Below are 25,601 nucleotides of genomic sequence, written 5' to 3' on the forward strand. Positions count from 1 at the left end.
TCGATGGCTATTTGACAGTCTCTTATGCAACTCTTGTATAGCAATTTATCCGATTCTAAATATATATGAAAAACAAATTCAACTAATCTGCCTTTACGTCTGCAACTCTTGTGAAGTGTTTTGATTTGCCTCTAAAGTTTTTCATTGGGGTTATGTACCTCAAATACAAGCCTTATAAGATCACTTCGTTGTCCATCTCTATGTCAAGGCGATTTTCCTCAGGGTCGCGTAGAGGTATAAGGTTAAATATATATCAAATACTCAGGTCTAAGGTATCTTACAATTATAAAACAATAAACTTTTAAGTAAAAGCGGCGATAGCCTAGTTGGGTGTGGAACGGACTACCGAGACGAATGTCCGCAGGTTCAAATCCCAAGGGCACACACCTCTGACTTTTCTAAAAAAATCATGTGTGTATTCTTTGTGAATTTATCGTTCGCTTTAACGGTGAAGGAAAACATCGTGAGGAAACCTGCACATTTGAGAAGTTCTCTATAGGAATTTCGAAGGTGTGTGAAGTCTACCAATCCGCACTAGGCCAGCGTGGTGGACTAAGGTCTAATCCCTCTCAGTAGTAGAGGAGGCCCGTGCTCAGCAGTGGGCAAGTATATAATACAGGGCTGATATTATTATTATATTATAAACTTTTAAGTCAGCAGAATAATAAGATATTACGGTTTATGGTGCATATTTTGCGATTTCACTGGGAAAGGGGAAGTATAAGAAAGGTATTTCAAACCTATATATAATAACTTACCGTTGACCTAGAATAATAAAATTTGGATACAAGCAATGTTATAGCACAAGTAAAGGAAAACAGGTAAAAACCATTATGTACTTTAATTTCAACATACATTATAAACAATAGATAATAAATAGGATAACTAGCTCTGGTGAACTATTGCCAATCATCTATTTCTATCACAATGATAGCTATAAAGATACGTAATAGAGTCTGGGACGCGAACATCGTGACTCCACGATTCGCGGGTGAGATGTCGACGCACTCGCTAAACGACGTGAAATAAACGAATCTATCACGATTGATATGTCGATAGGCGAAAATAGAGACAATTTATTCAATTGTTATTTGGTACTAAAGTTTCTGGCCCTCTTAGCCCTTTGGCAACATATTGTTTACACGAAGGCCATAGGATCCAATTTCAGGGATCTTAGACAAAATGCCTTTAAATAATTAATTATATTAGCTATAGGTTACCAATTACATACGTACAATTTAAAATGGTGATTTTAGATACATCAAAATTTACTGAATTAAACCGAGTTGTTTTAAATACTGGCAGTAGGTCTCTCATATGTGAGAGTCTCTATATAATTGTGCTCTAAAATAGGTTAGTTTTGCTGGTGGTAGGATATATTTTATATCCGCCCGGATAGCAACCACCGTATGCAAGATGTTAAACCCGCCATAGTGGCCCTCCTAAGCTTGTCGCGTTCCGGTATCAGCCTGTGTATATCCAGTGCCAACAGGCCGACATAATTGTGTCTCTCGTCAGTCGACATTTTACTGGACTCCACTCCACTTACCATCAGGTGCAGAGGGATCAAATAACCGTGTCCATAAAAAATACTGAAGTCTACTTTAATATAAAATTACTAGTGTTCGAGATAGATCAGTTGCATCAGATAGTAGAGTGCAGCAGTTGCGACTCTGCTTACCGATTCGGGAATAAAAGGCGTCAGTGTGTGAAATAGCAGGGAATAATTAGTAAGCGTATTAATGTAGTTAATGAACGAGTGCATGTTAATTTAACTGCGCACTGGGAGGCCTCGGCAATACGAGATCAGCTTTGCTTAAACAACAAATGAGAAGAGTAAATTTTTCACTTAGCTAATTTAACAATCATAATTTAGATTGCAGGCCAAGAACTAACTTAACGAAATAAAATTAGTTTTCGGATTTTATTGTGGTGTTTCTTAATATTTTGGTAACATTTGCGTAAACATAAGAAATCATTGATAGCATAGTTAGGAGAAGAAGGTTCTGCCAAGACATCTCAACAACACCTCAGTCCCCCCCGTGACCATAAAAGCTGCAAAGTCTTCGAAACGTCGAGAGAAAACTAAAACATAAAAAATCGCGATAGAATCCGAAAATTTGTTTAATTTCAAGGGAGAAAATGATGATATAAAAACCTGTGTGTAAACCGCAATCTATATAAACTATGCTGCGTTCTATGTGCATTTTTGTAAGCTATGCAAGCTAAGAATAGCACTAGACATTAGATTAGAATCAATTAGTAGCTTAGTTCTCGATTCAACTTGCTTAAAAACTTATACAACTAAACCAAAGATAGATCTCATTAGATTAGCTATAGGTAACCAATTACATACGTACAATTTAAAATGGTGATTTTAGATACATCAAAATTTACTGAATTAAACCGAGTTGTTTTAAATACTGGTGGTAGGTCTCTCATATGTAAGAGTCCACCTGGGTACCACCGCAATGTCTATTTCTGTCACCAAGCAACAGTTTGCAGGCACTGTTGTGTTCCGGTTTGAAGGACATTGTAGCCAGTGTAACTACTGGACATAATGAGACTTAACATCTCATGTCTCAGGATGACGAGCGCTGTGGAATACCAAACAATAATTTGTATTTCAAGGTGTTGGATGGTGTTTCTACTGTTTGTGGGCGGTCGAACCGCTTAACATCAGGCAAACGGCAAGCTCGTCTCGTCATTCAAGCAGCAATAAAAAAAATCTGGTTAAATAATATTACAAGCGTTAAACCATAATATTGTGGTAATAACATTTCAATGAAAGAAAATAATTGTTTAACTGAATAAAAAATCTGTTATGATGAGCGATTTTTTGACCTTAACCTGACTATACGTATGTTAGCCCGATAAGGGTCAGCTTATACAAACACACTGGACTTTTTGGGTGAGCGCTCTAGGCGCTCGCAACCCTTGAAAATTAAGCGACCTAAGGGTAACCGACTAACGGGGTACGAACCTCGGCTCAGGATGATCACTGGAAGAAGATGATACAAGGGTAAGGAGACATTAGCTAATTATGGTAATTATAATATTATATATATTTTTTTATTTCTGTAACAAAAAGCATAACACATAACACAATCATTACATAATAATAATACTTAAGCACTAAATTAAATTAAGACTAGATTGTCTTCCTTAAACCTATGCCCTACTTGATATTAAATTACGAATCGACTCTACAAGAAACAATTAACATTAACATCTGCTTTTTATATTTAAACGTGAACAAATTGCTAATTTGTTTACAATATAATGCCATAATAGAGTGAACAATATTCTCCTAATATTTTTTTATCTCAGCCATTCCCAATTCCTATTCAATGAATCAAATAAACATGGCGAAAAACTCCACTCTATGAATCAGTTTTCGGTGGAAATATTTGGTCTGTAAATTAAATGTTACGTGTAAAGTCCATTGTCCTTGTTTACAAGCGATGACAGCCGCTAAAGATTTGTTTGTTGACTGATAACGATCGCCGACTGCTATTTTTATGTCAGACAACTCAGATATGAACGACTCTCTTCTTAGATATAGACTAAGTATCGCAGAGAGGGCGTTTTTGAAGATGGAAGAAGTTGTTCGAAGCGCCTTATGACGGTAGGCAAGTGGATTATTATTTGGAGATTAACTCATAACTCTTAAAATATTAGCGGAACTTACCAAAGATTACAATTAAAAGTTCGCTCGTCACCTTTACGGTAGATGTTAAGTACCACAACGCTCAGTAAACTTCGGTAACAATTTCATGTGGAACCCTTCTGTGATATTCACAGCTTCTATAATCAGTTGTGTTCGGCGTTAAGAATAATAACTAAGCAAAGTCTAAAGCAAGGCCAAGGAATACGCTGAGAACATATTTTTTATTGTCTCTGAGGCGTAAAATAGTACAATAATATCAAACTTTGCCTTCACAAAAGCTTTCACCCGAGAGTGTATAAACATAAAAAGCATAATAATATTATCTTTTTATAAAACGCGCCATAATTGTTTTTTACTTGTTGGTGGTAGGATATATTTTATATCCGACCGGACAGCGACCGTACACAAGACGTTAAAATCCACCATAGTGGCCCACGTAAGTGTGTCGCGTTCCGGGATCAGCCTGTGTATATCCGGCTCCAACAGGCCGGCATAATTGTGTCGATTGCCGACAGGCACTCATCTCTTGACATCCTATCAATCTATTGGACCCCACTCTACTTATAGGGGGATTAAATCGCCGTGCCGAATAAAAAAACCTAAGAATAAAGCTTTATTATTGTTGTAATAATTAAAGTCGTGTACGTCCGAGATGAAGTTATTATTGCACATATTGTAACTATTTTGTATATTACACATGACGGCCATAAAAATAAATATTAATATTACACACTATTCCAATATTTTCATAACATTATTTCAAACTCAATAAGTAAGTTACATAGTAGTTAATATTCTTTTTGTCATCTAATTCTTACGCAAAGAATACTTAATCTAGAAAGTATTCATATATATATATATATATATATATATATATATATATATATATATATATATATATATATATATATATATATATATATATATATATATATATATATATATTATACGTAAATTTATATCTACACCTGATGGTAGAGTAGGGTCCAATAGAATGTCGAATGACGTGTGATGATTACCCCTCAACACAATTATGCCGGCCTGTTGGAACCAGATATACACAGTCTGATCCCGGAATGCGACACACTTACGTGGATCACTATGGTATTTATTTTAGTTAACATATGCTCGAAGAATATAAAATAATATTGAATTAAGTATTACATTTAAAAAGCTAAATTATTTTCTAAAATAGTGTTCATACAATAATTTTGGAAATGACAGTCGAATAGTGTTCCAAATTCCGTGTATTATTTCTTAGGCGCAAACAATTAACAGGTCTTTTTTTTAAATTAGAGATATTTTTTTTACTTTTACCAAAACATTTACTTGAGGTAAGAACAAAATTAAAATTTAATTTTATGCAGAAATTGACTACTCTTTTAATACTCTTTGTCGTGTGACAAAACAATGATAAGGTATCAGATTCAACCAGAGAATGATAAACAAACGCTACTCTTTGTTTTATGTGATGAAACTACGTGTGATTAGGCGAAAAAGATTCTTAAAAATTTATTCATTATAATTTAGGTACTGTGTAGTTTGTAGAACATTTTGGTCAAATATTTGAAAGTATGGACACAAAAGTGATGAAATGCAATTTAAATTTAAAAATTAAATACTGGCGAGGTCATAGATTCCCATATAATGTATAACTTTTCCCGAAATGGAATTTGCACCCGTTATGGGAATCGTTCTATAACATGAGATAGAAAAGTGTGTAGTCCAGGTGAATTGTAGAAAGGTAATCTCCCCTGCCTACCCTGATGATGATATAGGCGTGACCTTATAATCAGTCTAACGGAAAGTTTGCAATCATTCATCTTGACAGATGTGATACGTCAATTGATTAGTCCTCGCCGGGGTCGATGACCTACCAGGATATCTTATACGGGCGCTGTCCGCTCAATAAATAGATCACTAATATCCTGTCAAAGTTAAATGATAGCTCTCATATGCAAGTCTAGTTAGCACCTACTACAGTTTTGTATATTTTTTCGCCAAGCAGCGATATGCATTGTGCAGGCATTATTTAGGTCCTGTTTGAAGGACATTGTAATGTATATGAGTACTATGAAAGATAATAATAAACTTCATAATGTTATTATGTAGGTGTGTTAAAAGCAACGTAGATCTTTTTCTTTTTCCGTTCATGCAAAATGTTATTGGAAACTAAATTATGAATTGGTTAGCTACAGTATTAAATTGTTTTGCTATTGTTCAATAGATGTCACTGCTATAAAATTATTTCTTAAATTATTGAGTATGCTATTGGACGTCAGATGTCGCTACACGTTCACAGAGTAATTATAAAATTAATTTCTTTTCCTCTGTAAAATTAAAGAAAAAAAAATTACAATTAGGACTTAAGTTAATACATGTGGCTTTATAATATGGCATTTTGTTGGATCTATCTTCTTCTGATTCTTCGACGATGATAAATGCAAAGACTGCTGATCGAATTTCAATGAAATTTGACATACTGATAGACTTTGTCCTAAATTAAGACAACATACGATTTAAATAAAGTCACTGTATTACATATATTCCGGCTAAAGATTTCACGTCGGCGGAGCTACAAGCAATACTTAGTATTTAGGATCTATTTTACAATGTTCGTCCGCCGCCGAATATATCTAATTCTCAAAACGGATAAGACAGTTAATAGGTTAACAGATTACTGCTTAAATTATTATATTAGTACTCATGAATTTATAAGTATAACGGTAAAAAATTCAACCCACAAGTTTCTACGTACTAGCTTCCCTACAAACGTTACTTACCATACACGGCAGTACTATACAATAAATCAGTTCCTCAAAGCTTTCGGCACGACAGCCTTCGCAGTGCGTAGCCATAGGGACGCAGTAATTAGCTAACTTTAAGATTATAACTTTACTTCAGTTGTCTATTAGATAAATCTAAACAAAGCCAAAAAAAAAACTATGAAATGCCGATACCTATGCGTTCGGGTGCGCTGTGCGTCAGTGGTGAAAGGTCCGATTCCTGTCGGCTTCCCTTTATTAAGAATTTAATTATCATTAGAACGATTTGCAGACCGCATTTATGCATATAACGGTGAAGGAAAACATCGTGAGGAAACCTGCATATCTGAGAAGTTCTCTGTAGGAATTTCGCGGGTGTGTGTAGTCTACCAATCCGCACTAGGCCAGCGTGGTGGACTAAGGTCTAATCCCTCTCAGTAGTAGAGGAGGCCCGTGCTCAGCAGTGGGCAAGTGTATAATACAGGGCTGATATTATTATTATTATTATTTATGCATATAAGTGCCTCGGGTACAGCTAAAAATCTGGGGTACAGCTGAAAATCAATGCTGTTTAACAGCGTATACTGCGCTGACAACCCTTCTATCAGACTTCATGGAATATATCCGTTATATGCCTAATATTGTTAACTGTGTGTGTGTGTGTGTTTTTTATACTTTTTTTTGTTATTATGTGTGTGTAGAAAAATAAATGGTTTAAATATATTGTGTCGAATTCCCTTTTGGAAAACTTCACCTTTCGCCACTGCTATGCGTCCTCATAGTGATGTTTATGAATACGGGGAAAAGCGTCTTAGACAGCGTAATAGAAACAGAAGAGGTCACTTAACCCGTCCAGTCTATTTATCTAACATATACACATTCCTCAAACTGACATTTAATCCAATATGACCAATTAAAACTACAAAAGAATTAACCACTCAATTTGATTCGAATTCTTTTTGGCGCGAAATTTAATTACCGCACCGCAAGATGGCGCTAATCCGTGACACGCGCCGTAACAATTTCCCATGTGGGGTGGATATCGTTTTTAAATTATTTGGTTTTGACGTTTAGATGATATTTTTCACCCCTTTTATTACGGGGGTTGGTTTGCGTGGCTAGTTTTATTTTGCGGAAAACGGGTTGAAGGATTGGTGCACGATACTTTGTTGAAGTTTCGTATAAGATTTTTCACTTGATACTTGATAGGTATTAATTTTTATAAGCCAGAATTCCAACGAATATGTTTTACCCAAAAAACACATTTTTGATATATTCATTCGCGAATGGAACCGCAATCAAAAACTAGAGTTACTAGTATTAGGTATAATCTAGATTACTATAATTGAGCTCGCGACGATTTCTGCCAAAAAAAAATACTCATCCGTTCAAATATTCTGATCATTCAATTCAACCATAAGTTCTAAAAATACATTCCACATAATAGTTTATATTATCAACTCTTTAGTTGAAACTGGCTGAAAATCAAACGCGCCACAAAAAATTAAAAAGTATTTTTTTTTCATATTTGAAATACTTTCAACAGTGTTCGATTGCGTTTAAATTCCGAATTCAATATTTGATTCGTTAAAAAATACGCAATTGACGTGACAAATCGCGCTTTGAAAAATGTGTTATTGATATTGAATGTATTTTTAACATAAACTAATAAAATTATAGTTATAGAAGAGACACTAGATGAAAAACAAAGGACCTGCGATGCTTTCTGCCAAATATGTGAAAAATAGAAAGCCTGGTTCGCGAGTTTCAAGTAAATATCATTTGATTGATATAGTATTAAATGTTATTAGCGCCAGAGACTTTCCCGCCCTCACACCCACCAGTACAGCTCCTGTAAGCCAGGATTAGCAGTGGCACTTATTATGACACCGAGCAGTGAAGCTCGGCGAGTCTCAAGGAAAACTAATTTGTCATTATTAGCACACACATTATCGCGTCCTTATTTATCCGAAGGGGTAGGCAGAGGCACAACTACTGACAGGGTATGAGACTATTGCCATATTATAATTCACTAGAACCAAATTCCATACTCCGTGCTGATAAGGGATAGAAAAACATAATATCACTTTTCCCTAACCGCGATTCGAACTTAACGCCTCCTACACCATGTAAAACTGATGGCCTATGGAATAGTGCTTGGTCACAATATCATAGGTAATTTGCAATGTGTCCAGCTAAATTGATACCTATTTTAATATAAATAAGGATTATTCTCAGGCTATGTTGAAATCGATAAATGTTTTTAAAATCTTAAGCATTTCATTTCTTGTACCTTACTGAATGATCTAAAACCTCACCTTTACTATATCTTTAAGCGAAAGATAAAAAAGAAAAACATAACAAACGCAAGCGGAAATCTCAAATTGGATTGCCAAAGAGCAACGAGAGGGATGCATATATAATTTTTCACACGTTAGAAAGAGATAAATATACTCTCGAGACCACAAAGGGAGTAATTGTAGACAAAAGAGACTGGAAAAGACATGCCCCTTAACAAGATTTCTATCTGTGAGTGTTTTGCCTTAAGGATGTTCGAACAAACTTTGTTTTGCAGCCAACTAATCTGCACAATATTTTATTTCCTCGCAATTCGGTTTATATTCGCACGGAATTTATTTCGCAATGTAGCAATTAAATTTGTCGTATTTTAAACAGACTGAAGGCACGTCGCGCGTTAAACAAGATTCTGTCAAAGTATTATTTTAGTCCAGTTTGTGGTGACCTGTGGAGTCATATGATCATTTTATATGTAGGGGTCAAGTATCGGTGGACGCTTTGTAAGAATGTTTGACGTAAGTTTGCATGCGAAATTTCGTATGGAAACGCTAAATGATCAAATAAGTTATAATATGGGTTCAATTATTCTATATGTACTTACGTACAAAGTTTATTATTACATGCTTTGTTATAATTACCTACTTCATGGCGTTCGGTGACAAATTAAAATTTATCTTCATACATTTGTTAATTTAATTAACTAGCTTTCCCAGCATTTATTTAGGCACCGACTGCAAAATTGGTATCCAGTATATACCAGTTATGTTAAATAACTTTTTTGGTTTTTGGTGGTTTTTGAAGGCGGTTTAAATTTTTGTATTTTTTTTTTTTTTTTTGTTTTAGTTAGAAATAGTCTGTCTCAATGGCGTCTCAATGGTGTCTCTAATTGTGTTTCGCTCACAATACGATTATCGCGCTGAGGTATTACACCTCTGCCTACACCTGAAAAGGGAGAAGGTGTTATGCTGTAAGTAAGTAAGAGGTAGATACAAAAACAAAATATATCTAAAAACGTCACAAGGTTTAAAACCAAACTACTGAAGCGATTTTGCATAAAATCATTGAGACCAATCTCGAGGTATATTATTTAAAAAAAAAAGAAACATTTTTTTCATAAATGACCGAGTTCTGAAGTATTAACCTCAGTTATACAAGTTACTATATAACAAAAAGCAATAATTATAAAGCCATACATATAACATACAAATCTTCTAAATATACAAATTCGCAAATTACATTTATTAATTACCATCTAAAATCCACATTACCTTACATCCAAACCCTGCACACTACAGACCAGGGGAAAAAAACCTTTCCAAATGACACCATTAACGAAACGGCTCAAGAATTCCGCGACATTTACAGTAAGCGATCAAAATATTTAAGATATTATTGTCCCCTTTCCCCTGTGCGTGATGGACGACCCCTGGCTTGGTATGTTAGGGTTGACAATTACTGACAGAGGATATCATTTTTAAAGGGTAAATTTAAATTATAAAATCTACCACGCGTCTAGCATTTAAAATGAGTCAGACAATAGCTACTGGATAGTGAAAAAATCGCCTTGATAACAGTATATTATATGAGTATTTCAAAACAAATGTATGTAACGAAATAGTTTTTAAGAAATATTGTTATGAAGTTTGCTGCCTCATACTTATATCTTATTCTTGTCTTAATCAAATCATTTTATTAAACAATATTATACTTATTAGAATTCATGTATTAAGTGAACGGTCTATCAAATAATACTGAGTATATATAATGTAGGTATGTATTAATTGATTTTTTGATTTTTCTAAAAAAATATGTGTGTATTCTTTGTGAATTATCGCTTGCTTTAACGGTGAAGGAAAACATCGTGAGGAAACCTGCATACCTGAGAAGTTCTCAATAGGAATTTCGAGGGTGTGTGAAGTCTACCAATCCGCACTAGGCCAGCGTGGTGGACTAAGGCCTAACCCCTCTCAGTAGTAGAGGAGGCCCGTGCTCAGCAGTGGGCAAGTATATAATACAGGGCTGATATTATTATTATATTATTATTATTATGTATTAATTGAGAAATAAAAAGGAATAACAATTGAGAATGCAACCACATTCTTATATTCTTAAAAATAACACTTTACAATAAACTACTCGAACCGTCGATGTAAAATATTAAAGTTCGTACAAAACCAATATTACAAAGGATCGTTGTTTATACGCGTCTTAAGCTACTATTACTCTAAAAGAGTTCGTCGCAGGGACAACACACTTTCAATTAGAAATACACTCAAGCACACGCTATATTCGCACAAAATAACAAAAAATCAGAGAGTAAAGCCGGGATTTTTGGTGAAAATATTCATTACTCATAGATGATTTAAACAATGTTAGCAGTGGTAAAGAAGAATATGTGTTTCAATTATTACGAAATATAAAAAGGACTGTGAATATTGAACCTTAACTACGCACAATGGCCCGACTTTTTTATGGGCTAAGTGCGGAAAAAGGAGCCCATAACCATTGAACCTTAACTACATATAGAAAGAAAGAAAGAAGAAAGAAAACCGATATCTACTACTATTGTTGTTTGTACGGTATCTTGTAGTAAGAAACAACCAATTCTTCAATAATTAGCTATATTTAATAGGTATGCTGGATTACACTAAACTAAAAATTAATGTACGCCTCGTTTCAAATATCATGTATCAAAAAAATACTATAAAATGACTGCCAACCCTAACTAGATAATAATATCAATAACTGACCTCCCCAAAGCTGTTAAAAAGATATAAAAAAGTAATAAAACGCAATGCACAATAAAAACCACGGAAGGGTTCCGCGGAACCCTAATTTGTACCACTACATGTCACTTTAAGACGATATTCTTTTGAGGAAAATTGCCATTTGCATTTTCTTTGGTTCATGAAAATAGCTACATTTATTTTCGTATTTTTTTTGCGAAATTCAAAACGGAACGCAAACACAATTTCTTTACTTCCGTTAGGGTTGGCAAATATGCAGCCAGGGCACCCACTATTCGCATTCTGTGTTCTAACCCATGATAGAGCAAAAATGTATCCTTTATTTCCGATAGGGTAGACAGAGGTGCAACCAAAGCACCTACTTTTAGCCATGTCTGTTCCATCCCATGATGTGATAGGGAACGAGCCTATTGCCATCCACCATATTCCAGCCTCCGGGCTGATACTAAGCAGAAAACCCAACTCGGGATTCGAACCCAAGGCCAGAGAGCGGGGTCGTACCACATACGCAATACTGCTACGCCACCGAGCTAATCAAATTTAACTTAGCTTTGTATTTAACTGAACGTAAGATCTTTACCAGGTTAAATGTCCCACTGTGTTCTTTTTCAATGTAAAAAGTGTCTTAATAAAATAAATTTCCTTATCTTTTCGCGATAAATTTGATTGATTACTACCCACTTTTACATTAACTTCTCGGTAAACCAACACCATGTCCCTCGTGGCCTTGAAGGCTGGAAAGTCTTCGAAAGGTTAGGACAAAATAATTATATAATAAAAAACCCACAATATAATTCGTAAAATATTCAATGTCTAACATTCGCGGAAACATAAGAAATCTTTTGATTTACAAAAAATATATTGCAAAAACGGATTGATCTAAATGGAGGCGCCGGGTATCGATCCCGGTACCTCTCGCATGCTAAGCGAGCGCTCTACCATCTGAGCTACACCCTCTGTAATAGTAATAACTAAAGTATTGGTAATAATCTTTTATAAACTAATTCTTGATCGTAAAACATGCAGACATTACTGGTGGTTGATCTTTCATATTATGTCACCACAATGTGCATTTCTACCGCCAAGCAGCAGTGTGTACTCACTATTGTATTCCGGTTTTAATGACATTGTAAACAGTATAACTACTGGGGCCTTATTCTCTATCCCGAACGTTATTTTAACAGTGCGTAACAAGCACGTAACACAACGCGTCATGTTTAGGACTATAGAAATTTGGCTTACAGAATACCATTCCACGCACATTTCTCGAAGATAACATGAGACGGCCGCGTTACGCGATTACACTATCATACAGAATAAGGGCCCAGGTCATGATAAGACTTAACATCTCATGTCTCAGAATTGCGAGCGCAGTGGAATACCAAACAATACTTTGTAATTCAAGGTGTTGGATGGTGTTTCTACTGTTTATGGGCGGTCGTATCGCTTATCATCAGGCGAACGGCAAGCTCGTCTCGTCAGCCAAAGTAATAAAAAAGACAGCCTCATTTACCGCCATTTTCAATGAACGATCCCAATAGCTTTTTTCGATCTATCTCAAATTTGGATTACAGATTGAGATTTGGATCATTTATTGAAACCGGCTGTTAGACGGATCAATTATTGCTAGCAATAATCGTCCGCAATTATTGCTTAAAAAGTTACCTCGTCTGTACGCAATGCTTAGGCAATTCTCGCGCGTGTTGACGTATATTTTGTAAATCATTTTAGTAACAATTTGAAATATGACATTTTAACTAAATTTAATACTAAAAATACCTCCTTTATAAACGAATGCCTCCACTCCGCCAAACATCAAGCCATATGGCAACGCATCAGGAAAACGACAGCTTTTCTATCGACCCAGATATAACCACGACCATGTCAAGAGTGTACAACTACGAAGAACTAAATTTATAATCTTTTCAGTGCGAAAATTTTTAAATGAACACCTAATATTACTTAAAACTTCATATTTCTATTATTTGTAGGTATAGCTTATTTAGGCTGTAATCTCCATTGAATGGGCACTGAAACATATTTTGCGTTAAGTTCAGTAAAACGTTGCATTGTCTGGGTATAATTTTGGATATTTAAAACTTATTTTCCACCTCTTTAGACCTATTTACCCCGTATTATTGGCATAATATTTAAAAATCATAAGTCTATACTATTTATTATATAAAGCTGAAGAGTTTGTTTGCTGGAAGTACTGGTTCGAAATGAAAGTTATTTAAGTGTTAGATAGCCTACTTATTAAGGAAGGCTGTGGGTTACATAACATCACGCTATGACCAATAGGAGCGATCAATGAATCATGTGTCTTATTCTTAAAAAGTTCTAAAAACTATAATATTATAAAACAAACTCCTCTGTCTACCTGTCTGAACGCGATAAACTCAAAAACTACCAAACGGATTTTGATGAAATGTGGTATAAAGATAGTTTGAGACCCTGGGAAGAACAAAGGCTGCTTTCTACCCCGGGAAAACATATAGCGGGACATTTATCCCGGAAAACTCACACATACGAGCGAACCCGTAAGCAAAAGCTAGTTTTGAATAAAGAACAGTTCGCTTTTAATTTTTTCGACACGTGACGTGAGCCGGCCGGCTATGTGTCAGGCGGCGGACACACAAGACAGAGTGAAGTGCGCGCGAGTGGACTACAGTGTAGGGCTACGTGCATACACCGACACGAGGTCCGAAATTGGACGTTTAAAAAAAATATTACACATATTTACATTCTTTTATTGTTAAAAAATCGCTGAATAATATTTCTTTTTACTAAGAATTAGGTAACGTCTTTCTTTTGAAGTCGGCTGAAATAAAAAGAAATAATTAAATTTTTAATTAGAGAAAGTTATTACAATTGTATTTTCATTTAAATTTTTGTAACCCAACATACATATATTTAATTTGGCCAATTATCGGTTTGATGGCCATGGAAAAAATAAAAGGAAATGCAATTAAAGATACTAACCCAGCTATACTCTAAGTGTGTTCCGCGGAACCCTAGGGTTCCGTGATACCTCTGTCGGGGTTCCGCAAGAATTTAGAAATAAAATCAAAACACCTCTCTCAATAATAATTAGTAACAGTTACATTGTACTTTTATTATGCTGATTAATAAAAAATACACTTATAAAAACAATTGTTTTATTGTAGGGTTCCATCAAGTATTTTGCTTCCCAAAAGGGTTCCGTCATTTAAAAAGTTTGAGAACTACTGTACTAACCTATACTATTTTAAAAGCCTGTTTACAACATAATAACATACGGAATAAGGTTATATTATATAAATTCCACTGGTGAAAATCCATAATTTTTGGAACTCTAACTCTATCATAATAATACATTTCCCATAACTGATAAATTTTTGTCCTACCCAAGTCCGTCTCTGGATTGCCACCATGGTAGTATTGTGTTAGTCGGCAGCTTTGTGCCGCGCGCGCTCTCCACGCGGCCCCCGTCCTGCTCCGACGCGGCGCGTGCGAGTGAGACGCCGCCCCCGTCACGGGACACTGAGTGCGGGCCAGTGTGACAATATTTAGACACTTATTGGCTACAATACATACCTGTGGACTTAAAAAAAACATTGACTTTTGACATTGCTTTGCTTTTTACGTTCCTATTTTCCTTTTTTGTGGGTTTTGCTGCGCAGTTATGTTTAAACTCTTTTAAACTCTTACTGCAATTGAAATATAACTATTTTACGGATTCTATCGTATCTCCCGGGAAGAAAATCTATACATATTATAAAACAGTCCCCAAAATCTGTCTTGTGTATATGTGATCGATTTTCTCAAAATCTACTGAACGATTTTTTTTTAAAGATTGTGCGATGCTTGAAAATGGTTTGGGTAAATAGTACATTACAGTTTTATGTAAATTGACTGGAATATAATGATTACTGTTGAAGAAGTCACGTGGTTGTAAAAAATCTCGTGGGTCGAAATTTACCCGGGCAAAGCTTTGTGACACACCGATTTCCACGCGGGCAAAGCCGCGGGCACAGCTAGTAATAATATAAAAACCGCAATAAAATCTGTAAAATAGTTTTATTTCAAACTCTAATATTCGATTATCCATAATAAATCATTTATTACTTACTTTACTACAATTGCATTGTAGACTACAAGAATGTTATTTTATCTTTGGTGAAAATTTACCATTCCATTTATTGTGAGCCTTCCTCGGAATTTTAGTAATCACTTCTTTATTTTATTAGAATTAAATAAAGAAACGAAAGCGTTTTATTTCAAGTAGCAGAAATATACAATTCGATAACTTTCTGCCTAACCAGTTGAGCAATAATAGTCATCATAAGCATTAAAGATTTGGCCATAAAAAAACACATTTGCTGGCTTGCCAACCTACTAACAATACCTACATATAGCATCGAAAGATCAAAAGATGTAAATTTCTTGATTTTAAAAAACATAATTTAGTTTTTTAGGTTACAAACTAACCCTCTTATTCATAAACGGTATTTACCTAAGGATGTAGCATTGCTTTGATAACAAGTCTGTTTCTCAGTGCTGACGATATGGCAGCCTTCGCAGTGCGTAGACATAGGGCCGTAGTGATTGGCTAATATTGAGATACAACTTTAATCTTGTTGGCTGTCGGATAAACAAAGCTGAGAAACAGACTTGTTATCACAGCAATGCTCCGTCTTAGATAAATAACGTCTATGAATAAAGAGGTACATCTTTAAAATTCTTATAGAGAAACTCAGTTCAGTTTCTTCACGCTGTTTAAAAGTAAATCTTTACTATTTAAACTTTACTTAATATAATAAACCCCGTAAAGAGACCTCTACTGCGCACACAGTATCTGTCCTCTAACATACGTGTTGTTTTCTCAATTAATAGATTAGAAATCGTCCAACAGTCGTGAGGTCGATGTGAAATACTGTAGTTTACTCTATCGCACTCTTTGCTTAATTAAATGTACTACCTGCAAAAACAGTGTGACTAGTCGTATAATAACTATAATATATCAACCTTGTATTATATACTGTCTCACTGCTGAACAAGGGCCTCTACTACTCAGAGGGATTAGGCCTTAGTCAACCATGCTGGCCTAGTGCGGATTGGTAGACTTCACACACCCTCAAAATTCCTATAGAGAAAGGTATGCAGGTTTCCTCACGATGTCTTCCTTCACCGTTGTAGCAATAGTAGTATATTTTCTTTATTATTAGCTTTCATCACTCAAGGGGTAGGCAAAGGTGAAACTAAACACCCACTTATCGTTGTGTTCCATCCTATGTGACAGGTGAAACTATCGCCATATCGAGTTAATAATGTTAATTATACTTCATACTCTTAGCAGACCTGCTCGCGTGAAGGATCTTTACCGGTATTAAAATACATCTTTATGTTTTTCCGGTAAAAAGGAGCCTATATTATATGTATATATGGAGCATGGTCTATGTTTTTAGATGTTTGTTAGAAGTGAACGCGGAGAGCGCTGCACGGAAGATAGGTGCTATATGGGTAGACCAGATAATGAATTATTGTATAAAGCATAAGGCATTTTTTAGCCTGGATAATTATATGTTTACCCCCGTATTCATAAACGTTATTTATCTAAGGACGGAGCATTGCTGTGATAACAAGTATGTGTCTCAGCTTTGTTTATCTAACAGCTTGCTGTTTGTTCACCTTTGTTTATCTGACAGCCAACTAGATTAAAGCTGTATCTCAATATAAGCCAATCACAACGGCCCTATGTCTACAGACGGCGAAGACTGCCATGCCGTCAGCACTGAGAAACAGCCTTGTTATCACAGCAATGCTCCGTCCTTAGATAAATAACGTTTATGAATAAGGGGGTAAGACTTTTATTCCAAGTGATATGATTGAGAAGATATTAACATGAAGAGAAAACGTTGTAATCCTTTTTATGCACATTACGTGCAAGAGGGAGTATGAGATTTGGCATCATTCAAATTCATACAGAGAACAGAAAAATAAAATTTATATATAATATGTGTTACAAGTTTTTTATATTCACCAGTCGAATTCCGGCCACTGAACAACCACTATTAATATTAGATAAATCATAAAAATATTGTTCTTTTTTGCACTCAGTACCAAATCGAAATAAAAATATTAATCTAACTTAAAACTGGAAAATACATTAGCACGTTGTCCAAACACACACACATACAATAGTACAGTGACGCAACTATATACAGTTTGTTTAATTCTCTTGTATGCAATTAACCGACCTTAACAGTGTGATTTTGGTACAGTCATGCACAAATATGAGACGATAGATTATCTATCACAGAAGACGCAGCGTAGGCAGTTCCTCCACGAGATGGACCGACGATCTGGTGAGGGTCGCCGGAGTCCGATGGATGAGGGCGGCCCAGAACCGGTCCCTGTAGCGCTCAATGGGAGATACCTATGTCCAGCAGTGGACGATTCCCGGCTGAAATGATGATGTACAAAGATCTATATAGTTATGCGTGCAGCCAGCTTAGGCGTAGGGGAAGCAAATCAGGGGCTTTACACAAGAAGCCTTTTACAATTATAGAAAACATAAAAGTGTATTTACTGATGGTAGGTCTCCAATATGCGAGAGTCCGCCTGGGTAGGTACCACCGCAACGTCAATTAGTGCTGCCAAGCAGCAGTGTGTACTGTATAGTCACTGTTGTGTTCCGCTTTGAAGGACATTGTAGCCAGTGTAACTACTAGCCATAATAGATTAAAGATAAAGTCATTTTCATCTTTTTATTAAACAAGTATTGGCAAGTAAAGAAATAAAATTCACGTCTAGTTAGTGATTAGTTCTCGCAGTTGAAAGAAAAACGTAAAAATAATTAATAATCATGGATATTTCGGCCTTTAAAATTTAATATGACGAAATTTTAAAGGCCGAAATATCCATGATTATTAATTATTTTTACGTTTTTCTTTCAACTGCGAGAACTAATCACTACCTAGACGTGAATTTAAATTCTTTACTTGCCAATACTTGTTTAGTTACCCAGATTAAAGGTGAAACAAAATGTATGAAAATGGACCTTGAGGTATCGCCTTAACAAATCATGTCTCAGGATGGCGAAATTGGAATACCAAACAATACTTTATAATTCAAGGTGTTGGATGGTGTTTCTTCTTTTTATAGGCGGTCGTACCGCTTATCATCAGACGAACGAAAGCTCGTCTCATCATGCAAAGCAATAAAAAAATACACCGATTTATCAAAATATGTTAATACTTTGTTTTTTCGATACAAATTATTTATCCCAACGAATAACAGTAAAGTGAAATTACTTATTATTTCATAATGAGGTTTATCGGTAAGTGGGTAACTCTTTTGTGTCCGACTGTACTGCGGTAACGCGATCTCACGTCCACTCGGCGGGTACCCGTTTGTTCGTCCGTTTGATGTCCACCACGCGACATGGATGGATTTAAAATTGGGTGTGGGCAAGACCCCCCACAGCAGTTAAAAATAAGTAAAACTGGTACGGGTTTAGTTATAGCTGTACATTTCAATTACGGTTGTTTTTAAGTTCTAAATTTCCTGTTTAATAAAATAATTATGGGTTTAATTATAACTGTAGAATGTACATTTCAATTACTGTTGTTTCTAAGTTCAATAAACTATGTAATAAATGTTTTATTTGGGTGAAACGATACACGAAGCATAAATATTAGACTAATTAATTTAGATTCGGCTTCGTCTCGGATTTAATATCTTGAATCCATAGAAACATGACAACCTGCAGGGAACAATCATCATCATCAGTCGCAGGATATCCACTGCTGAACATGGGCCTCCCCAGGGAAATACAAAATGCCAGGAACAATGCATCGGTTGAATTTACCTGAACAATACTACGTTTATTTTTTATTATGGCCCCCTTTGACCTAAATACGTCCCAGTAAAAAACCCATACGGACACAATATTTGGACATTTTAGAAACTTGAAATTTCATTTGACTACGTATTTAATTCTTACTCAGCTTCGACAAATATGTATTTGCAGTTACAAAAATAACTCTACCGTATCGTTTTAAGGGAAAAAAATATTTTTTAATGCAACATTATTTTTGTACAGTATGAGCAAACAGAGAGATTTTAAGAAATTAGTGAATAATAAATTTTTAAAGTGTTTTTTCGTGATGGCGTCGGAAAATTTTTCTTTTTATGCTTAGACTTAACTCATATTTGTCCAATCTAGCTTTAAGTGGCTAATCCCTGAAACTATTGAAATGTTTTCGACGAACTTCGTTGGTAAGTGTGATTTTTGGCAGAAATTAATCTAGACTATCAATCTTACTTCTTACTATCTTACTAATATTATAAATGTGAAAGTCTGTAACAATGTTTGCATGTTTGTTAGAAATAAACGGAGAAACAATTGAACTGATTTGGATGAAATTTGGCTCAGGGTAAACCATGTTTAGAATTAACAAATAGGCTACTTATTATCCCGATTATTTGCTCCCATAGGAAAAAATATTAATTTTATCTCATTTTTTGAAATAGATGGCGCTGGCATCCTACAATTGACGCTTTGATTTACTACTGTGATTAAAGGAGTTTTGTAGCAGTAAGGTTCGACATAAACCCAAGCTAACACCTTTATTTCCAAAGGATTAATAAATGTTATTACTGTAGCCACATCGCAAAGCAATAATCCTACCTCATGGTAAGATGGTAAGCCTATCACCATATCATAGAAAATTCCAAACCCATGCAGCTCCAAGATCTGTTTTTGACTCGAATACTCAAGAAAATAATATTGGTAGACCTGGGAGTCGGACGGCAAAGCTATCAATTGATAATCAAAGCAATAAATTTATAATTTTATCAAAGAGAAATTCATACAGTGCAGTAACACTATAATTTTGTTTGCATACAAATTGTACAAACCTGGCCTAAGCCTACTCATAATCCATTTAACATGCGCATTAAAGCAATTCAATAAAACCTCAAAAAAATAACAAAACCATTACACAATAAGCAGAGTAGAAACTTAATACGCACTAAGTGAATAGTGAAAAACGATATTACGCGGTCCATTGTGCCTCTTGTATTTTATAACATAAGTATTGTATTTTTAAATTTATTTTGATTTAAATTCAATGGTCTATTACCTCCAGCCCCTGTATGGAGAGCGTTTCTGTTCCCGTCTGCTGGTTTCTTTTGCAGTGTGTTTATGCCTATTACTGAAGGCCAAAGTCTACCCGGTGATAATAGCCCAAAATACTGATCTGAGTTTGACAGTATTCGTATTCTCGTAGTAGTTGTATTCTCTTAACCAAGGAGTTCTTAAACTATATAGAGTGGTCATTGGAAAGATTGTCATACAACAAATTTGCGCTTATGTGATAGTTACTCAATCTACCGTGAAATAGCAAAACATCAATGTAAAATACTTCATATTTTTCCATATCATAGCTTGCACTTTTTAATGCGAATATTAACATATTTTCTGTAAATATATTATTTCTGTATTAATATATAAGGACGCTGTGACATCTTGTCACACGAATAAAACAGTGACTTATTACCAATTGCTAATAACTTATAGAGCAAAAATTTGGCCCTGATGTCCGGTCTGTATCTAACTATATAGTTTAATGTATTTGCTTATAGCGTTTAGTAGTTGTAAGACTCTTATTATAGTATGCTTTTGCTCTAAATTTATTATTTTTCCTTCTATCTGTCTTTTAGCACTGGTTCCACTTTAGTCAAACTAACATCCTTTACAAAATGGAGTAGTTTGATTTGATTCATTATTTTGTATGTAACAGAAAATTATACGAAAAATATCTTTTGTGAAATTATCATCGATATTGGATAAAAGAAGCAGTTACTCATATATTAAATATTGTAAGAAAGTCACAGTTTGTTTTTACTGTGATTTAAACATTCTAATTCCGTTAGATTTTTGATGGCATACACTTTTGATAGATGTATTTAAAAAATAGTATTTTTATTAACATTATTTTGCTTTTATTAAATAATATTTTAATTAACTGTTTGTATTATAAGAATACACTTACAATTCATCTCACAGAATTCACAACTAACATCTCTTAACTTTTAATTTGCTGTAATTATATTAACATAGAGCTCTTACAACACAATGACTAAGTACCTAAATAACTAACAATAAAATCAACGACCAATCCACAATGAATCAAGTCCAAGTCCCGCCCTAACATTAACAAACACTTTTGTCGTATTGTTGCGATCGTTTACAATACTATTGTTCTACTGGATTGGTGTCGTGTGGCGATACTGGCGGCCATTCGGGCGCGTCTAACTTCCATTGTTTCGAGTGCATTACGCATTTCGGTAATTACTTTTGAGTTACATGGGGTTGGAAAACGGTTGCTGCTTGTTCGTATTGTTGGGTTTTATTATTTTATATAAAGCAATAGCAGGTAGTTAGTGTAAAATGCAATGAATGAGTCCAAAGCCAGATTTCGGCCACGGCGGCCTATCTCGACGGAGGTCAATTGAGTACGCAGGAGATATTATAGTGCATAAATGTGCGCGTAATACACAGGTGGAGTCTGTTCTTCCACTCTCATAGACCAGTGAGATGGTAATCCGACATGACCGGAGAGAGATCAGATGCACCACCAACGGGTTTACGTGCTTTCCGATGCAGGAGGATATGATACCGCCAACTTCCTGAGTCCGAGCTGCGGCTGAGTAATTTTTAAGATGGAAAGATCCAGTCACAATTATTTTTTTGGCTCGACCCGGGATAAAATGCAATAAGACATAATCGCCACTTTTATATAGGATGATTTTGTCATTGCCTTAATAAATGAAACCATATACTCACACACCGCTTCTAATATGTCTATGCTATTGTGAATCTTGCATGAATAACGACTATTTTTTACCAAAAATCTAATTTTTTCTTTTCGGATTTTTTTTTAATTTGTTTTTCAAGGCAAAATGCGAATATGACGTGTGCGTGGATGTATTTCTGAAGGAAATTGCGCTGTTAAACGCGTTAATCTCAAGAACTACTAAACCAATTTTTATTTATCTTCACTAATTGGAAGCTACATTAAAACTCGGTAAAACTTTTTCACGCGAACGCACCCGCTGGTAAAAGCTGGTATCTAACATTTTTATTGATAAATACATTATTGCACCTCATTATAATTACACAGAGACTCTCACGGTCTTTAAAAGAAATTGGAAAGTAATAAGACAGAAAAAAAATCAAATACATGTTTACTAAAAATCTATTCAAAAAGACAAGAAAACGGATGAACTTTCCTTAAATTCCCTGCAGTAGTAAGGGTTATCCTTTAAATGATAATGTCACCCAATACTCAAGTGGCTCAGCTGTTCAATTTAATTGTGCTCAATATAAAAACTGATATGCTCTTAAATAGCAGGTAGCAGCAATTGTATGATGAGACGTGGTTTAAGAATAAATATTTCAGATTGTTTGAGATATAAGGTTATCCTGCCTTCTCCTCCAATGGGTAAGTAGAGAATGAACTATAAATATCTCAATGGTGACAAAATAAACACGCCAAAGGATTTTGTTATAAGTTTATTCACCTTCATAAGTACAGTTTTATTTTCCATAAGAATCATGAAAAGTAACATCAATTTCAAATTTCAATAACCTCGTATACACCAGGGATATAAATAATAGTACAAGAAAAGAGAAAAAAATAAAAATTTTGGTCTTATCGCACAAGGCAATCTCTTACAGTCAACCATGGGATGGATAAAAGAGAAAATAAAATTACTGATATTTTTTTTTCAATGACCTGTATAATATCAAGAATAACTATAAAACTTTGCCAAAGGGCATTTTAAAAATAACTTGATTGTTCTATAATATCTTTGTAAATGACCACTAAACGTTATCACAGTATGCCTACCCTCAGCATCACAAACTCCAAAAACTCATTGATCTAAAAATAATTAGTAAAAATCACCAGGGGTCTTGTTAAACTGGCCGTATACCGGGAACCATTCAAGTTATATCAATTACTCTTTGTTAAGAAATCATTGCAGAAAACATCGTACAATAAGGGTTTTTTGTTGGAAACCTTTTAATAACGTGCCATTGAGCACCTTTTATTCGGTTACCACATTATAGTCTGTAGGTTTCTAACAATTGTCAGCGATTCCACTAATGCATCGGGAATTTGAGCGTTTTGAATAAATGTAACCTCAATTATTGACCTTCTTAATGGTAAACTACTTGTAATTAATATTTATTTCGAAGATTAGGTTGGTTGCCAGTTCGCCCATAGAGACTTACGCGCTACAAAAGTCTTTATATCACTGTACATATCTATAACTAGTTAGATCTGTCTTTATCTGTTTTTTATTTATCTTTTTTTATATATAATAGCTATATCCATATATATAAAAACAAATCCCTATTTCCCGTGGTCACGCCATCACGCGTGAACGGCTGAACCGATTTCACATTTTTTTTGTTGTGTTTGTTATTGTCAGGAGAAGGTTCTTATGAAAGAAAAAAATCAAAAAATTGCGCGCAAAGTTAGAAAATTTAAGAAAACTTAACGAAAATATTTGTTTTATATAACTGTAAATTGTTTGAAATAACTGTGAGCTATTGACAGAATGCGCGCTGCAAATTCATAGTTAACACGGGACGTCTGTTGGGTCAGCTAGTTATATTATAATAGTCGCTATTTTATAAACCCATATTAACATCACCTCAAATGGCATTTTAAGTCACACTATATGATTGATTTTGAGACTTTAGTTTACGTAACGCATCGACTCAGTTGAAATCATTTCTTATTGACAGCTTAAGCTTGATTGATTAAATAGTTCACAGTCTACTTGAATTTTACTCGAAAGCGAAATTGATTCACGGCCCTGATGATATTAAATGCTCTATAAATCTGGCAATGGCGAAGAGTGAAATCTTCGGAAAGGGAACCCCAAAACAACATATAGGTAGTTATATACATAAATAATAATAATATCAGCCCTGTATTATATACTGTACCACTGTTGGGCACGGGCCTCAACTACTGAGAGGAATTAGGCCTTAGTCCACCACGCTGGCCTAGTGCGGATTGGTAGGCTTCACACACCGTCGAAATTCCTAAAGAGAACTTCTCAAGTATGCAGGTTTCCTCACGATGTTTTCTTTCACCGTTAAAGCAAGCGATAATTATTCACAAAGAACACACATAAGTATAGAAAAATCAGAGGTGTGTACCCTTGGGATTTAAACCTGCTTACATTCGTCTCGGCCGTCCATTCCACAACCAACTGGGCTATCGCCGCTTATATACTTAGTCTGGCCATAAATACTGTTACACTTAATTATAAAAAAATATTACATTTGAATTTCGAATCTGTCATTTTTATACGATTGTTCATTGTGTTTTCTCATTTTGGCGCCAATACATTGTAAAATATTTTGCGATATTAAAATGGTGTGGGGTGATAAAGAGAACCGAATCGCTGTGATAGCATTACACAAAGTAGGTATGGAGCCAAATGCAATTTTTAAAACTCTCCATACACTTGGTATTAGTAAAATGTTTGTGTACCGGGCTATTAATAGGTACAATGAGACCTCCTCTGTTTGTGACAGAAAAGATCTGGCCGTCCACGTAGTGTTCGTACGAAAAAGGTGGTCAAAGCAGTAAGGGAAAGAATTCGAAGAAATCCTGTCCGAAAGCAAAAGATTTTATCTCGGGAAATGAAGATAGCACCTAGAACCATGTCGCGTATTTTAAAAGATGACTTAGGACTTGCAGCCTATAAGAGACGCACTGGCCATTTCTTAACTGATAATTTAAAGAAGAATAGGGTGGTAAAATCGAAACAACTACTGAAGCGGTACGCAAAGGGAGGTCACAGAAAAATTTTGTTTACGGATGAGAAAATTTTTACAATTGAGCAACATTTTAACAAACAAAATGACCGTATTTATGCTCAAAGCTCTAAGGAAGCTTCCCAATTAGTCGACAGAGTGCAACGTGGACATTATCCGACTTCAGTGATGGTTTGGTGGGGTGTTAGCTATGAAGGAGTGACTGAGCCATATTTTTGTGAAAAGGTATCAAAACATCGGCACAAGTGTATCAAGATACCATTCTTGAGAAG

At 35.0% G+C, this 25,601-nt stretch overlaps 1 non-coding gene across 1 annotated transcript; it reads right to left on the bottom strand.

The window, feature by feature from the left end:
• Nucleotides 1-12,364: 12,364 nt before the first annotated feature.
• Nucleotides 12,365-12,437, bottom strand: Trnaa-agc. The gene has a single exon. It is a non-coding gene; the product is annotated as a tRNA-Ala (tRNA).
• Nucleotides 12,438-25,601: the final 13,164 nt, after the last annotated feature.

The sequence above is a fragment of the Manduca sexta genome, chromosome 5, assembly GCF_014839805.1.
Source record: "Manduca sexta isolate Smith_Timp_Sample1 chromosome 5, JHU_Msex_v1.0, whole genome shotgun sequence".
Lineage (NCBI taxonomy): Eukaryota > Metazoa > Arthropoda > Insecta > Lepidoptera > Sphingidae > Manduca > Manduca sexta.